The 17,054-nt window shown below is 43.2% G+C and overlaps 1 pseudogene; it reads left to right on the top strand.

Moving 5' to 3' along the window:
- The first annotated feature begins 1,014 nt into the window (after positions 1-1,014).
- On the top strand, positions 1,015-16,024 carry LOC106983551 (deoxycytidylate deaminase-like; annotated as a pseudogene).
- Positions 16,025-17,054: the final 1,030 nt, after the last annotated feature.

Below are 17,054 nucleotides of genomic sequence, written 5' to 3'. Positions count from 1 at the left end.
ACGAAGCATATGTGAGTTCAGGAGGTGTAGGAGCCTGAAGATACAAAGGAAAGGAAGACCACTGGCAGGACGGTGAGAGGAGAGGTTTGGAAAACAAATAGGTGCCCTATTATTCAGATACGTTTCTTAGGAAAAGAGGAATCTCTCTTAATAGCTCTCTTCCTGCTACAGGCAGGCAGGTGAGGGAGAGGTAAAGACCTTTTCTGGAATTTACTGGGTTTTGGCTGCTTTTAACTCAAAATAATGCTAGGGGCAAAGTAGCCCATCTGGGGAAGGCCTGCTCTTGGCTCCTATAAAGATAAATCATCCTGAAGCATATCCCAAAGAGAATACTCACAGTGAATAGGAACAAAGCCCTCAGGCCAACACCCCTATCTACAAAGAAAGAAAGGAGAGAGGGGAGAGGGCTGTGAAAGCAGCAGCAGACACAAACCCAGGCCCCTAGATGAGACAGACTGAACCCCCTCCACCACACTGAACAAAAGAACACGCACACACATTTCCATTCCAAAAAATATATATCCTAATTACCTCAGTGTCTTAGCCTACTGACATGTCTGCATTTTGATCAAAAATTATTAAACACATGCAAATAAGAATGAGAGGGCGGTGCCCCCAGGCCCCTAAAATAGTCCACACTTGCCCTCTGAGTCCCTGTGCCCACGGGAGAGCAACAGTTAGCACATTCAACAACAACAAAAAACCACAGCGGCGACAAGAAACTCCGTGACAGGTTGAGTGATAAAGACTTCAAAGAAAGGAGAAGTTTTCTATATTAAGGCCTTGGAAAGCACTTTTCTTCCTGCTGTTTAAGTAGGAGGCCTCCCATTTGCCTTTTGCACTGGACCCTGTAAATTATAAGCCTCCAAAAATTTACAGCCATGAGTGTAGTGTGGGGAGAGTGGAGGGGCTGGGGTCTGGTGTGGGTTTGGGCAGGAAGGAGAACGAAGAATGATAAGGAAACGAGGAATGTCATTTTGGGACCAAAGTGTTGGGACCTGGGCAGAGACACCAATGGTCATAACAGATGCAGAAGGAGAAGGGGGCCAGAAGACAGACTGTCAGCAAAAAGATTTAGGGGTCCCTGTGGGCAAAAAGACAAAACATAGCTTTCCTGACACAAGAAAAGTCATTTTAGGCCCCCAGTCATCCTGTAAAAGAAGGTAAGAACAGCCACTATCAGGCCAGGAGATAGATAGCCTAATCCTATCACAAGAAATCAGTGGTAAATTTCCCAGACCTTCAAAAGTCAAGACTGACCTGACACACGCTCTTGAGTTATCTTTGTAGGATGTGAACTCCTCAGAGCACCCAGATGCTGGAAGCTACTGGAGCCAGGGAATCGGTAATGCCCACTCCTGCTGGCCCCATGACTGACCTGAACTCTGTCACCTTCAGATGACTTTTGCCCCAGTACCATGATGAATTCCCCATTGCACAACCCCCTTCATGAGAATGTGTGCATCACCCTCATTTAGAACTTCCTCAATTTTGTTGTTCGGGGAAGCACTGCTTTGGGAAATCTCCCCGGCGTTCTCCTTACTTGTCGCAAGTAAAACCTTCCTTGTCCTATTCTTTGGCTCAATTGTGTCTTTTGGCTCAACACCCACCAACAGGCAAGTACAGTTTTGGGTAATAGAAGGAGGAGGAAGAGAATGTGGAGGATGAGAAGGGAACAGAAGAGGGTTGGAAGTTGAAGTGGAGCAGAGCCACTCAGTCTTCAGCTCAGCTCCTGTGGGCAGAGGTGAGACACAATCAGGGGTGCAGGAAACAGCTGGCACATGAGTCATGGTTCCAGTGAGGATCTGTGACTTTCTCAGCATAGGGATCGATGGCAGGCCACGCCCAAGATGGGCCACTTTGGCATGAATATTACTGTGAGTTAAAAGTAATCAAAACCCAGCACATCCAGGAAAAGTTCTTGCCTCCCCTTGAACTGTCTAAATTTACATTGGGAAAAGAGACTGTACCAGGAAGAGAACTATTAAGAGAGATTCCTCTTTACCTAAGAAACTTATCTGCATCTACATAATAGGGCACCTTTGTTCTCCAAAGCTCTCCTCTCACCTTCTCACCAATGGTCTTCCTCCCCTTTGTATCCTCAGACCTCTACCCCTTTCCTGAGCTCACATAAACTTCATGTTGCCTCACTGTCTTTGAAATCCTATGTCTGTGTGGAACCCCTGTATATACAAAACTAAATTTGATTTTCTCCTGTTAATCTGTCTCCTGTTAAATGAGACAGTTTAGTCCAGCTAGAAGAATCTTGAAGGGCAGAGGGAATTCTTCCTCCCCAACACTAGCCAGCTCCACTTCTGCACGAATGCTCACCTTCAGTGGACAGAAGACAAGTTCTGAAGGAGAAAGGAGGGGGGCTTCTCAAGAGAGACAGCAAACTGGGGACAAGAAGGAGTGGCTGTCGGGTCACTGACAATCGTGTGCTCCCTGGACACAGGAGCCCCAAAGGAGAAACAGGGGAGGTGTTTGGAGCTCAGCTAGCAGGGTGCCCACCCTCAGGGAGCAGGGCATCTTCCATGTCCCCAGACTTCCCTGAGGCCCTCCTTGTGGCTCATTGGTGTTCAGGCCTTGAGCACCCTCATGTTTCTCTAACAGCCTTTGCTGGGTGCCCCCCAAATACCATCACAGCTCTTGAATTTCTCCCTCCACAGGACCCAGATGTGAGCGCCGTCCCCACACAGCCCCACACACTCATCTGATGTGCCCTCCCCCACAGAAACCTCAGCTTCCCTGCGGTAGAAATCCACTGTCCCTGATGACCACGTGCCTTTTACTGAGCTTCTCATTCCTCCACCACACTCTGCCTCCTGTTTCTCTTCTGTCTGGCTGACCTCCAGCAACATTTCCTGCATCTATTCTGTGTGCTTCTCGCCTTTCACACCAAATCTCTTGTACTAAGAGAGCTTTGGACTGAGCATCAAGATAATTCCAGGCTGGGACACCCACTGGATGCAGTGAGTTGGTGAAATCATATCAGTATCTGGCCTCCGTTTCCTCATCAGCAACATGGCTGTGCTGAAAGAACTGAATATTTTCTAACAGCACTTTGGGATCTGAAATTCTTCCTGTGTTCCTGTCTTCCTGTGTCTTCCTGTGCTCCTGTCTCCTTCCATCCATGTGTTCTGCTCCTCCTCGCTCGGTAGCCATGGTTCACCTCACCTTCATCTCAGCTCCCTGGACCTCCCCTCCCTGTCCTCCTACTCCCCACCCATTCAATCCAACTTCAGTCCTTCCTTCCACTTTCACACCTAAGGCATTGTTTTCTCATATGACCCTTGGATTCCTGTGTGCAAATATACCAAACGGTTATGGATTCTATTTCTGGCAAGAAGGCATGCTCCACAGCTTGCAAAGGGGATATAATAAAAACCCTCAGAAATGCAAGGTTTTTAAAAGTCTTTTAGTTCTTTTTTAAATTTTTTTTTTCAACGTTTTTATTTTTTCTTTTTGGGACAGAGAGAGACAGAGCATGAACGGGTGAGGGGCAGAGAGAGAGGGAGACACAGAATCGGAAACAGGCTCCAGGCTCTGAGCCATCAGCCCAGAGCCCGACGCGGGGCTCGAACTCACGGACCGTGAGATCGTGACCTGGCTGAAGTCGGACGCTTAACCGACTGCGCCACCCAGGCGCCCCCTTTTAGTTCTTTTTTAATGCAGAGCTGCATTCATAATGAAATAAGGGAAACACCCAGAGAATAAAACAAGAAGAAATGGGAAACTGGCAAGACCAACATGGCACATGAGCATATAAGACGCTGTGTGGGTTGCCTGAAGGTTAGTTGTTCTGGCCGCTTTGCTTGAATCAGGTGACAAGGCCTGAGACCAGGCAAATAGGTGAAAGTTGCCACGGAGGCTTCTGCTGTCTCCTTCAGTGACAGGAGGGACCAGGAAAAACACACCCAATTGTACAGAAGAGGAAGTTGTCCATCTGTGTATTCCCTGAATGTTGGCTTCTTTGTTTGCTTGTTTCTCATTGTAAGAATTACTAATCACAAGTGTGATATTGGAGTTCACAATATTCTAATTGTGTACACAATGCAGTAAATTAAAATAACAGATGATTCCTTGTGACACTTGGTGAATTTTAACACAAAGTTAATCTCAAAAGAGCCACCCTCATCAACAAGCTGCAAAGGATTCCCACACATAAAGCCTTTCCTAATATAAGGGCACAACCCAAAATTAAAGAACACGGAGAAAAATAATTCATCACGAAGTTAAGTTAGCAGACAGATAAGTAATACGTTAGATCCCTCAAGAAATCACACATAGGGGAAATTATATTTTAAAAGCTGAAAGATATAAAAAGAAATAATACCAGAAAAGAAAAAGCCATTATCAAAACCTACGAGAAAAAATTTTTAATAGCAAATTAAAGGTTCTAGAAATAAAAATTCTAACCACTGTAATTAAAAGCTCAGTGGATGGGGGCGCCTGGGTGGCTCAGTCAGTTAGGCATCCAAATTCAGCTCAGGTCATGTTCTCATAGCTCGTGGTTCGAGCCCCATGTCTGGCTCTGTGCTGACAGCTCAGACCCTGGAGCCTGCTTCTGATTCGGTGTCTCCCTCTCTCTAGCCCTCCCCCGCTCACGCTGTGTCTCGCTCTGTCTCTCAAAAATAAATAAACATTTAAAAGAATTTAAAAACAACAAGCTCAGTGGATGGAGTAAGTAACAACTAGGGATGTACTGATCGCTTTTTTTTTTTTTGGATCTGGTTTATTTTGCCAGGACCCTTGTTATCAGATAGAAAGTAGGTAAGGATACGCTTTTGCTGTGTGTTGTTTACTCAAAGTTCTACCTAGAGCATCCTCTACAAAAACTATTTTAAGAAGGTTTTGCTTTTCCGTAATATGTTCTGAAAATGCTATGTAATGTTCATTTATTATCTTGCAAGGACTGTTGTATGCTTGTTTACTTTGCTATCTTGACCACTGCCCAATTCACTAGAACAAAACTTTGTATTGGTCTGCTGGGGCAGCCATGACAAAGTACCACAGACTGCATGGCTCAGACATGGATTTCTACTGGTTCTAGAGACCAGAAGTCCGGGACCAAGATGTCAACAGGTTTGGTTCCTTCTGAGGCCTCTCTCTTTGGCTTGTAGGTGGACAGCCATCTTACCTCTGTGTCTGCACCTCATATTTCCTCTGTGCATCCCTGCTGTCTCTTTGGGTCCAAATTTCCTCTTCTTTTAAGGACACCACTCATAGTGGACTAGGGCCCACCCTATGGCCTCATTTTAACTACTCTTTAAAGGCCTATTTCCAAATACAGTAACATTCTGAGATACTAAGGGTTAGGGCTTTAACATATGACTTCCAGGGAGACACAGCTCAGCCCATAACACTGGATATTTTCACTTTTCAAAACCTTCTTCACTTTCAAATGTGGTTTTTTTAAACAGGGATGTTGTTGATTTCTAGACTTCAGAGACTATTGCTCTGGCTTATGAAAGTAACCTTTAACCTCCCCAAAGCCTATAACTCTGTATTGTTTTCTTATTAATAACTATTGCCCTGATAGGTATGTTTAAGTCAATATCTGTTTTCTAAAATGTACAAGTAATTTTGGTTTTTCTTTATGGAGCCCCCCCAAAAAACTCATTTTTCCTCCTCTTCCACGAGGTGCACTTGAAGGTGAAGAGTTACTCTTAAGAGTATTAAGATTTCTTATAAATCTAAAGTAATTAATGGCACAGGGATAGACTTCCAGAAGATAGAACCAGAATAACGAGTTCAGGAACAGATCCATATAAGGGTGCCTGGATGGCTCAGTCGGTTGGGCATCCGACTTCGGCTCAGGTCATGATCTCATGGTTCCTGGCTTGCATTGGGCTCTGTGCTGACAGCTCAGAGCCTGGAGCCTGCTTCAGATTCTGTCTCCTTCTGTCTCTCTGCCCCTCCCCCACTCACACTCTGTCTCTGTTTCTCTCTCTCTCTCTCTTCCTCTCCCTCTCTCTCAAAATGAATAAACATTAAAAAAAAAGAAACAGGGGCGCCTGGGTGGCGCAGTCGGTTAAGCGTCCGACTTCAGCCAGGTCACGATCTCGCGATCCGTGGGTTCGAGCCCCGCGTCAGGCTCTGGGCTGATGGCTCAGAGCCTGGAGCCTGTTTCCGATTCTGTGTCTCCCTCTCTCTCTGCCCCTCCCCCGTTCATGCTCTGTCTCTCTCTGTCCCAAAAATAAATAAACGTTGAAAAAAAAATTTTTTTTAATAAAAAAAAAAAAAAAAAACAAAACAGATGAACATAAGGGAAGGGAAACAAAAATAATATAAAACAGGGAGGGGGACCAAACAAAACAGACTCATAAATATGGAGAACAAACTGAGGGTTGCTGGAGGGGTTGTGGGAGGGGGGATGGGCTAAATGGGGGAGGGGCATTAAGGAATCTACTGAAATCATTGCTTCACTATATACTAACTAATTTGGATGTAAATTTTAAAAAATAAAAAATTAAGTTAAAAAAAATTTTTAATGTTAATTAAGTCACTCGTAAAAAAAGAAACAGATCCATCTATATGGACACAATGTAATTGGTATTGCATATCGCTGGTATTAATCAAGTGACTAACATTGAAAAAAATAAGATGCTACACCTATTTTACACCATGCACAAAAATCAGGTCCAGGTATATTGTAGACCTAAATGTAAAAGGTAAAATAATTAAGCTTCTCAAAAGTAAAATACTACGGTGGTTTTCACAGTGTGATCCCTAGATCAACAGAATCAGCATCATCTGGAAATTGTAAGAAATACAACTTCTTGGACCTCTTTCCTGACCTAAAGAATGAGAAACTCTGGAGAAAACGTGAGAAACGTGAGAAAATTCTTAGCACAAAAACGCAGGAGATAGGCAGAGTGGCTGCAGCTAGATTCTCTAACCAGTTGCCTTTGCAACAGCTGGGCTGAGGACGCGTGAGGCAGGACACAGGAGGTGCCTGAAACCATCAAGTTTGCATAAGCAAACAAACAAAAGATATAATATATACACAAAGTCAATGAATTCTTTCATAGGGAGACTTCAAGACCGCCGGTCTGTTCAGTAACTAACTCCCAGTGACTTCTAGTGGTGAAATACAGACATTCACCACCAAGTTCCCACGCTTCAATAGTGTCTAAAGAGAGTCCCCACCAAGAATTCTATGCTGTTCAGACTCACCGGTTCTGAATTAAAACCTCAGTGCCTGATGTGGACAGTCACCTGCAGTGACATCTGTTCATCTGTTGGGATCCTTATCTGAACCCATCACTTTAAGGAGAGAAGGCAAACATGACCTGGTACCTTGGAAGTGAACTACATTGATGTGGGGAGCTTTGTAGTAAGACTTTGCCGTAAGCAGAGGATTTTATCTAACTGTGGCTACTTCCCCCATATTTTTTCCCACAGTTACAGTTAGCCTTAAATGAGATCTCTTTTTCACATTTGTAATCTAAAAGTCCTAATTTCTCTGGGTTTGGAGAGGCATTCTGCTTAAATCTCCAAATTAAAGTATCTATGAAAAAGCATACCACGTAAATTCCATTAGGCCAGTTTAATTCCCTTATTTTAAAACCACAATGAAATGATTTCTTTTTTTCCCAATTTTATTTATATTTTATTTAAACAAAATATTATATTTATATTTTATTTATATTTTATTAAATATAAATATATTTATATTCACTGGATCAACTCTTTTTCATATGAAAGAAATATATGTACATGGTAAAAGCTAACTGGCAATTCAGAGGTTGAATTTTACCTGTAAAGGATTTGCTTCTGTGGTTTTTCTTTTATAGCCATTATTCACACCAAAATGGAACTTTCCTGGGGTGCCTGGGTGGCTCAGTCGGTTAAGCGGCCGACTTCGGCTCAGGTCACGATCTCGTGGTCTGTGAGTTCGAGCCCCGCATCGGGCTCTGGGCTGATGGCTCAGAGCCTGGAGCCTGCTTCCGATTCTGTGTCTCCCTCTCTCTCTGCCCCTCCCCCGTTCATGCTCTGTCCCTCTCTGTCTCAAAAATAAATAAAAAACGTTAAAAAAAATTATTAAAAATAAATAAATAAATAAATAAATAAATAAATAAATAAATAAATAAAACAAAATGGAACTTTCCCAAATGGAATTGTACAGATCTAAATGTTATTATATGCAGTTTTAGCCACTATAAATTTTCTTTTGTGTTGGTTTTGCTGCTATTTACGTTATTTTAAAATTTAGATGAAGCAAAAATAGTTGAGCTCATTGATTTCCATTTTAATGAGATAATCCATGATCTGCCTTTGTCCCAGATTAGTTTATTATGTTGCTAATTGGGCTGGGTACTTTGCAGACTGTATACTACCTGGGCAGGTTCTGGGCTGAGAAAAGAGCCCGCAACAGGAGTAAATGTTCTCCATTATATAAATTATCATGTCACCTACAAACAAAGAGAGCTAAGCTTCTGGTTTGACAGTTTATGGCTGTAATTTCTTTCTTTGCCTTATTAGCTCTTAGTTAATAAGGATGGGACAACCAGTGCAATGCTGAATACAGTCAGCATTTCCTGGCTCCGATCTTAGAGGAAAAGCATACAATGTCCCCATTTAGTCTGGTGTTAGCTAAATGTCCCCATTTAGTCAGATGGCGTCTGGTGACGCCCTTCATCAAATTGAGAAAGTTCTCCTTTATTCCTAGATTACTGGAAGTTTTTATCATGAGGAGGTGGTGGGTGTTTCAAATGTTTCACCTGTATCTGTTGAAATAATATGATCACCCTCCTATATTCTGCCAACATGGCGAATTCAAATGTTTGATTTTCAAATATCAAGCCGATCTTACTCATCTGGGGTAAACCCCACCTGTTCAATACACTGCTAGATTTTATTAAATTGTGTTAAGGGTTTTTGTGCCTGAGTTTATAAGAAATATTGGTGTTAATTTTTCTTTTCTTATCATTTCTTTGTAAGTTTTTCTTATTAGGGATACACAGAGATCATAAATAGGGAACTTTTTGCTTTTAATCCACATTTTCAAATATATTGGCATAAAGTTTTCCTACAAGTCCCACTATATTCCTTTAATAAGGATGTATGGTAATATCTTTTTATACTTAATACGGATCATTTGTTTTTTCTCTCTCTTTTCTTGATCATGTTGGATAAGTATCAATTGAATTAATCTGTTGGGTTTACTTTGTTCTGTTCTTGCCTCTTTTTTTTTCTTTTTTTTTTTTAACGTTTATTCATTTTTTTGAGAGACAGAGAGAGAACGAGTTGGGGAAGGGCAGAGAGAGAGGGAGACACAGAATCCAGAGCAGGCTCCGGGCTCTGAGCTGTCCCCACAGGGCCTGACGTGGGGCTTGAACTCACGAACCGTGAGATTATGACCTGAACCGAAGTCAGATGCTTAACTGACTGAGCCACCCAAGCACCTCTGTTCTTGCTTCTTAAGAGGCACGCCTAGATCACTGATTTTAAATTTTCTTTACTGTTGTTTTAATACAAGTATTTGAACTCTGTGGCTCCTTGCTTTGCACCACTTCTGAAGAATCTCATGCATTCTGATATGCTATGTCTTTATCACCCTTCAGTTACAAATATTTTCTAATCTCCCTTTTGAACCCTTCATTAACCCATGAATTATTTGGAATTTTGCTGCTTAACTTTCAAATATTTGAATTTTTTTAGATGTCTTATTATTGATTCCCAATTCAATTCCATGGTAATCAGAGAATACACTCAGAGTGATTTCAATTCTCTCATATTACTGAGACTACTTTATGGCCTCACGTGTAGTCTCCAATGATTAGCGTTTCATGTGTGGTGGGAAAAAACATATATTCGGAATTTGTAAGATGTAATTAATGCTCAAAAGGTCATGTTGGTGATAGTGTTGTTTGAATCTTCTATACCCTTATTGATTTTTGTTCATTTATTCTATCAGTTACTGAAAACAGGTGTGTCAAAATCTCCAATCATGATTTTTATTTATTTGTCCCTTTGATTCTACCAATCTTCCCATCATGAATTATGGAATTCTGTTACTAGGTGCATTGACAGTTAGGATTTGTTTGCCTTCTTTATGAATTGATCATTTTATCATTATGAAATATTCCTGTGACTTACCATTCCCAAATCTCTCCAGTCCCTCTTTTATATCCGAGTTACAGTTGGTATTGTTTCTTTTTATCCTGAAAGACTGCCAGGTGCATTTCTTAGTCTACTGTCAATAAATCCTCTCAGCTCTCATTTATCAGAAAATATCTTTACTTGACCTTTAGTTCAGAAGGATAGTTTTGCTGGGTATTTCCAGCATTCTGTAGAATTTTAAGTCTACAGTTTTGTGTCTCAACACTGGAAAGATACCATTCCATTGACCTCTAGTTTACCTTTCTAGTGGGAAGGCAATACTCTTCTTACCTTTGTCCTACACATACTGGCTTTTTGTCATGACCGCTTTTAGGATTTTCTCTTTATTTTTGGTTTTCTGCATATTCGCTATGACATACATGGGTGTGGTTTCCTTGGAAGGTATCCTGCTTGGGATTTACTAGGATTTTTGAATTTTGTGAACTCATATTCTTCCATCCACACTGGGGAAAATTTGACCATTATTCCTAAAAGCAGTTTTCTGCCTCTATCCAATTCTTATAACCCAAGTCAAAGATATTGTTCAGTTATTTTAGCTTTTCAGCCTTTTTCCCCAGTGTTTTCTTTCAGAAAATTTTATGACCCTTTCTTCCAGATCACTGACTCTTTCTTCTGCAGTGTTTATTCTGTTGGTAAGGTCCTCCAATATGCTTTTCTTTTTCCAGAACACATTCTGTGCATTATTAAAATTTTCATACATTCTATGAGATTCCCCATATCTTCACCCATTCTTTTTAGCTTGACTTATAAATTTCTAAATGCATATATGTATTTTGAACGGAAAAAGGCTTCATTTGGAAAAAGGCTTCATGTATTTTGAATGGAAAAAGGCAGTGACACAAGCCAAACATATTTGCTTCTTTTCTTCTGGTTTCAACATCTGGGTTATCAGTTGATCTGTTTCTTATTATTATTATTTTTTATGCATCTCAATTTCCTCACATACCTCATGATGTTTTATGACGTGCTAGACATTGTCCATAGACAATGTGGAGACTGAATTACTTAGTTCCTCTACTTTGTTTCTATATCTTTTTCTAAATTTTTTTAAATGTTTATTTATTTTTGACAGAGAGACAGAGCATGAGCAGCAGAGGGACAGAGAGAGAGGGAGACACAGAATCTGAAGCAGGCTCCAGGCTCTGAGCTGTCAACATAGAGTCCGACGTGGGGCTCAAACTCACGAACTGTGAGATCCTGACCTGAGCGGAAGTTGGACGCTCAACCAACTGAACCACCCAGGCGCCCCTCTATTGCTTTTTTTTAAATAACTCTGTTTTAACATTTATTTATTATTTTTGAGAGAGAGTGTGTGTGAGCAGGGGAGGGATAGAGACAGAGGGAGACACAGAATCCAAAGCAGGCTCCAGGCTCCGAGCCATCAGCACAGAGCCCAATGCAGGGCTCAGATCCACGAACTGAGAGATCATGACCTGAGCCGAAGTCATATGCTTAACCAACTGAGCCACCCAGACACACTTCTCTGTTTTTATTTCCAAGACTGTGCAATCTCTTTCCAATACATGACTGCTAAAGCAAGGAGGTGATTACTCAGATTGCCCCAGGTATGAAATTAATCTTGGCTTAGGTGGCAGTTTTTAAAATTGACCTCATCTCTTAGTCTACCTCCTAGAGTCACAGCAGTTCCTGCCAAGTCCGACTACTTTGGTCTCATCAGTGTTTGATCCTGGAACCTGGTGGGAGTTGAACGTGTTTCATTTTTTGAGTCCGTGGTAGAAAAGCCATCTGTTTCTAGAAATCACAAGGACACATGAGGCCAGAGTCTTTTCTGATTTACGGCCCCACCCACACTGTCCTTTTCTCAGCACAACAGGAGTGGGAAGCCAGGGAGAATTGTTCAGTCAAGTAAATTATTGCTGCATTTCAGGGTCTCTGAAACCACTGACCCCAGCTCACCTCCACCACTCCCGGCTCATCTCTCTGAGGCCTGGCAGGCTTTCTCCTCCAATGTTGCCTCCATAGCTGTGTGTAAAGGGGGTTGGCAGGCTTTCTCCTCCAACGTTGCCTCCATAACTGTGCCTCTCTGGAAATCAGTCCGTTGGGGGTTTCCTTGTTTCTATCAATAGTTTCATAGATAAGTACAATTTTTATAATATCTGAAATTATTGGTGTTACTATGGAAACAAAGATCTTCCACATCCTTTCATATCTCAGCCAGAAAATTGCTTATTGTGTATAGATTATAGCCACTGCAAGGAAAACTATAGTTTCATCATTTTTTTCTCTAACTGATCTGGTTCTCCCCATACTTATTTCCTGCTTGGTGAAAAGAAAGGAAGAAAGAAAAGAACACAGTTATGTTTAAATCTCAGTGTGAGATCAAGGACTCCATTTTTCTTTCATGAGGCTAGTTGGTCCTACTGTGCAAACAGAACACAGACAGGACATATTCTTAGAGGCTGTGACACACAAAGGTCAGGATCTCTCTAACTCTACTTCTTCCAAAGCAAACAGACAGAGAAAATGTATGACAGATGAAAAGCCAACACAAGCAGAGCCTGGAGTTGTTGCAGCAGAAGAGGCAGAAACTGGGCTTCTAGGATGCCGAGGGGATGCCAGAGAAGTATATGGCTGACACCAGAAAAGCAGGAAACGGGGCAGTGGGGAACAAAGGGTGACAGGGTCCAGCCTAGGGGTGCAGAGCAGAGCAGGGCATGGTATCCCTGGGATGAGTTCCAGAGGAAGTGTGCTGCAAGGAAGTGAAAACTGGGTCTGAAACACCTAGTCTGAGGCCAGATCTCAATAGTGGTCCGGGCAAAGGCAAATTGTCTTTGGAGAAAAGATTTCTTCAATTATGCTGGCCAAATTCACGTAGATTAAAAACAATTATGACCTCAAAGAATACCAAGCCCTTATGCCAGTAGAAACACAAAACAATATAAGTCAATTACCTAGGACTAAAATATTATGGTTGTTGGAATTGGAATGTGGAATTCTGAAAGACAACTGAGAATGTAATTACAGAGACAACTGTACATAAAAACCTATCAGAAGTGACCACGGGGGAGGGGAAGGAAAAAAAATAGAGAGGGAGGGAGTCAAACCATAAGAGACTCTTAAAAACTGAGAACAAACTGAGGGTTGATGGAGGGGTGGGGTGGGTGATGGGCATTGAGGAGGTCACCTGTTGGAATGAGCACTGGGTGTTGTATGGAAACCAATTTGACAACAAATCTCATATTTAAAAAAAAAGAAGCGACTATCTAGAAATTAAAGGTAAACTGATGATGTAATGAACTCCATGGATGTGTCAAAGAGCATAATAGATATAGCTGAGGAATGATTTAGAGGGAAGGAAGATACTTCTGAGGCACTTGTCCTGAATGCAGTAAAAAGATAAGGAACGAAAAAATACAAAAGAGAGGGTAAGAGATACAGAGGAGAAAAGATGAAAAAGAGAGAAGACAGCTTACAGGATTTATGGAACATGATCAAGCAGACTCATATACACGCTATTATGCAGGTCTCAGAAAGAGAGGAGAGAGAAAAGGGGGCAAAAAACTTGTTCATAGAAATGACCAGCAACGTGCATGGCATTGGAGGAAGAAACGAACATGCAGATCCAGGAAGCCCAAAGCAATCACCAAATAAGATAAATCCAAAGTGACCCACACCAAGATGCATAATAATTATATTGTCAAAAGGCAAAGACAAAGACGTTAATGAAAGGAGATAAAAAGCAACAAAAGAAAAAAGCGATTTGTTACACACCCAGAAAGCTCCGAAAGATCACGGGCAGATCATCCAACACAGACTGTTGAGCTTTCTGTGAGCTTCACGGAGACGGCAAAGCCAAGCCACTAGTAGGTACCAGAAAGATAGAGAGAGAAGAATCAAAGCATACCAGTATCCACAGAAAAAGGTAAGTGTTTATAGCTGCACGTATACTTGGTATAAAAACATACTTCTGGGAAACTCATTGATCCAAGGAGAAATCATGCTAAAAATGTGCAAGAATTTAGGGCTAAGGAACAATAAAAACACAACATATCGGTACCTGTGAGACGCACGGCCCAGTTTCGGACAAGAGTCTACCCATCAGCGGCTCGATTCATATCTTTACTTTGTTGCTCAAACCTTGCAAAGCTGTGATGTGTTTGCTGCTCTACTTTCTAAATTTCTTTTTTAATGTTTATTTACTTTTGAGGGAGAGAGAGAGGCAGAGACGGAGCATGAGCGGGGGAAGGGGAGGGGGAGGGGCAGAGAGAGAGGGAGACACAGAATCCCAAGCAGGGTCCAGGTTCCGAGCTGTCAGCACAGAACCCGATGTGGGGCTCGAACCCACAAACTGAGACCGTGACCTGAGCTGAAGTCAGTGGCTTAACTGACTGAGCCACCCAGGTGCCCCTGGCTACTCTACTTTCTAAGAATAGTGAGAACTGTATTGAAATCACCCCTGAAGTTCCCTCCATTTTTGCCTAGACTTGAAAATGCTTCTGTTTTCAGAATGAAATGCTGAAAATCAATGAGCTAAATGGCTAATTTAAGAGATCACTGAATGGCCTGGGTGTGCTTTGGTGGCAGTGGCTGGGGACCAGAACCAGCCTGCAGGCTTGCAGACCCAGTGTGGGTGACTGGGAGGGGGTCTAGCCAAGCAGGTTTAGCATTAATGGGGTTTTCTGCACGAAAGGGGCAACTATGTGGGATGGGCTGAGTATTTCATGGCAGTGGCCTTCTTTTTTTTTTTTATAATTTTTTTAAATGTTTATTTTTGACAGAGAGAGAGAGAGAGAGAGAGAGAGAGAGAGAGCATGAGTGGGGGAGGGGCAAAGAGAGAGGGAGACACAGAATCCGAAGCAGGCTCCAGGCTCTGAGCTGTCAGCACAGAGCCGACGCAGGACTCAAACTCACAGACTGCGAGATCATGACCTTGAGCCGAAGTTGGATGCTCAACCGACTGAGTCACCCAGGCGCCCCTTGGCAGTGGCCTTCTTATCAACACCAAGAAGCAAAGATCCCAGCTGCCAGGTCAGAGCGTGATTCATGAGTGCAGAAAACATGATTATGGGGACAGGATACAGTGGGATGCCAAGCAGGTTCCGTGACGACCAGATCCCTTGGAGGGAAATGGCAGACAGCAAGCTAAATACCAAACACCCTGACGTGTGCCACGCAGAGCTGAATGCCATCATGAACACAGATTGCACACCACAGGTGTGAAAGGTACGTTTCCTTGTTCCTATGTAACGAATGTGCTAAGCTTATCATCCAGGCAGGTATAAAAGGAGTTATTTTGATGTCTGATGATTTACACCGTGACAGTGATGAGACAGTAGCTACGAGGCTCCCATTTGATTTGGCTGGGGTTACATTTGGGAAGCATAGGCAAGACTTTCATCGATTTTGATTCAGTGAACAGCAGACCTAGGCAGAAGCTTCGGTGAGTCACTTCTCATTAAAGCTCCGGGAGACTGGAATTATCACCTGCTAAGAAGATGCTGATGCCTTCATCTTGAGGTTACAGTAACTTTTTAATAGTCAATACGGCAAAAGTAGACATCTAAACAATAGGAAGCCACACATCTTCCTGTCTCTTCTGTCACATGGAATCTACATTTGTTTAAACTATTGATTTAGGGCTTAAAATGAAGGAGGCTATAGATGGCCTGCCATGTAGGTGTGGGATGCCTCCCCCCTTTGTCTCCTGGTTTGCTGGGGGGCCATGCTTCTGCAGAAAGGCACCTGCTCTCTGTCATCACCTGCTCTTTACCTGCTGCATTGCTGGAAAGACCAATAAATACTTGTGTGTTCTTAGTGGGCATGAGCAGACACATCGATTTGAACATCTGGCCCCAATGAGGCACATGATGTCCTTGGGCAAAAAAGTGAAACCCGAATGACAGTAGCCTTAAAGTCTTTGCTTTCGAGGGTCAAGGAGAACACCCACGCACCTACCCACCCAAAATCCCAGATAAGAAGGCGCATCTGCCCTTACAGATGATGAGCATAACTGAGCTCTGCTCCTGCTATCCTGCCACACACAGGGTCACGGCCCCTTGTCCCTCTAGGGGAGGGGACCCCTGTTGTCCAGCTGCTTGTTTTGGTTTGTTGGTCGCAGAGGTCCTCCCTTTATGAATTGCTCCTGTTGCGGAGAGGCTGTACGGATGGAAGGAGCAGAGCACCCCCCTCCTTCCCTATGCGCGTGGTCTTCCACGTGCCAGGAGACCTACTCTCCAGGACCCTCCACGACAGGAGAGTGTGAGTGAAGAGTGAGAAACCGGGGCCACGGGAGCAGCTTATTCCGGATCGGTAGGTGGAGGGAGCTCACGGGTGCTCCTGGAGCCGCGCCTTCATCAACATCAATTCCAGTTCTTGACCACTGTGTGCCGGGGAGTCCGTGCCGTGCCCTCCTCTACAATCTCACTTAATCTTTCATTAAACACACCCAGTACCTTTGCTGAGACAATGTTTCTGCATCCTAAAGATTACGGCCTTATTATAGTGCCCATGTGTTCATGTCCATGAAGGAATAAGCACGAGTCTACGCTCTGGGGCATCAAAGGTGACTTGGGTCCCGCAAGGGGAGTGACGGATGCTGTGTGCTGGACATGTCACATCGTACAGCAACTGTAAACAGCAGGTTAGCTGCACACCTGGCAGAGTCTTCGAGCAGGTGTTTGGGGGAAAAGAGCAAGAAGATGCTGACATGCCCCGAGCTGAGGAACCTGATTCCCTCGACCCTCTGTAACTGAGGTCCAACACATCAATAACTGAATCCCTGGGGCGACCGGGTGACTCTGTCGGTGAAGCGTTCGACTCTTGGTCTCAGCTCAGGTCATGATCTCACGGTTCGTGGGTTCGAGCCCTGCGCCCGGCTCTGTGCCGACAGCTCGGAGCCTGGAGCCTGCTTTGGATTGCGTGTCTCCCTCTCTCTCTCTCTGCCCCTCCCCCACCCGCGTTCTGTC

This window comes from Acinonyx jubatus, chromosome E4 (assembly GCF_027475565.1).
Source record: "Acinonyx jubatus isolate Ajub_Pintada_27869175 chromosome E4, VMU_Ajub_asm_v1.0, whole genome shotgun sequence".
In the NCBI taxonomy this organism is placed as follows: Eukaryota; Metazoa; Chordata; class Mammalia; order Carnivora; family Felidae; genus Acinonyx; species Acinonyx jubatus.
Note: the sequence above shows the minus strand (reverse complement) of the source record. Positions and strands in the feature narration are given on the sequence as shown.